This window comes from Quercus lobata, unplaced genomic scaffold (genome assembly GCF_001633185.2).
Source record: "Quercus lobata isolate SW786 unplaced genomic scaffold, ValleyOak3.0 Primary Assembly Scq3eQI_331, whole genome shotgun sequence".
Classification (NCBI taxonomy): domain Eukaryota; kingdom Viridiplantae; phylum Streptophyta; class Magnoliopsida; order Fagales; family Fagaceae; genus Quercus; species Quercus lobata.
Genome location: NW_022154725.1, coordinates 90,001 through 90,601, shown reverse-complemented (window position 1 = coordinate 90,601; position 601 = coordinate 90,001).

Genomic DNA, 601 nt, shown 5'->3' with positions numbered 1-601 from the left:
GGCCTTGCCTTGGGTTCTGATGTTACAATGGATTTTGAAAATATGATAGAAGAACTCTCTAATATGCATCAGAAATGGCAGACCATTTTTATGTGGCAAGATGGGCCTCTTGTACAAGCAATGAATGATGGTGATTTATTCCTTGTGGATGAAATTTCCTTGGCTGATGATAGTGTACTTGAAAGACTGAACAATGTATTGGAGCCAGAAAGAAAACTAGCGAGTAATTCCCTTCTCTAAAAACTGCTTTTGGTTAAGTAGCTCAATTACTTTTTACATTAGTTATTTTTCTACAGATGTCTTTATAGTGGTTGGAATTATAGTGATTGTTTGCTCTTCCCTCCCAAAAAAATAGAGTACTATATGCCTTTTTACATTATGGTTGATGCCAAAATCGTCAGTTGGGTCCCTCGTTCAATTTGGAGCATTACACGACCTTATAGAACCTGCATGATAAAGGAGAGATAGATCGAAAAAACCACTGGGTTGTGCCCGATGGGAGAGCCTCTGATGCTTAAATTAGTACAAACCCCCATATTTCATATATAGATAATGTTTTGTAGTAGTTTTTTTGACGTACCTTAACAAATGGATAGATTGT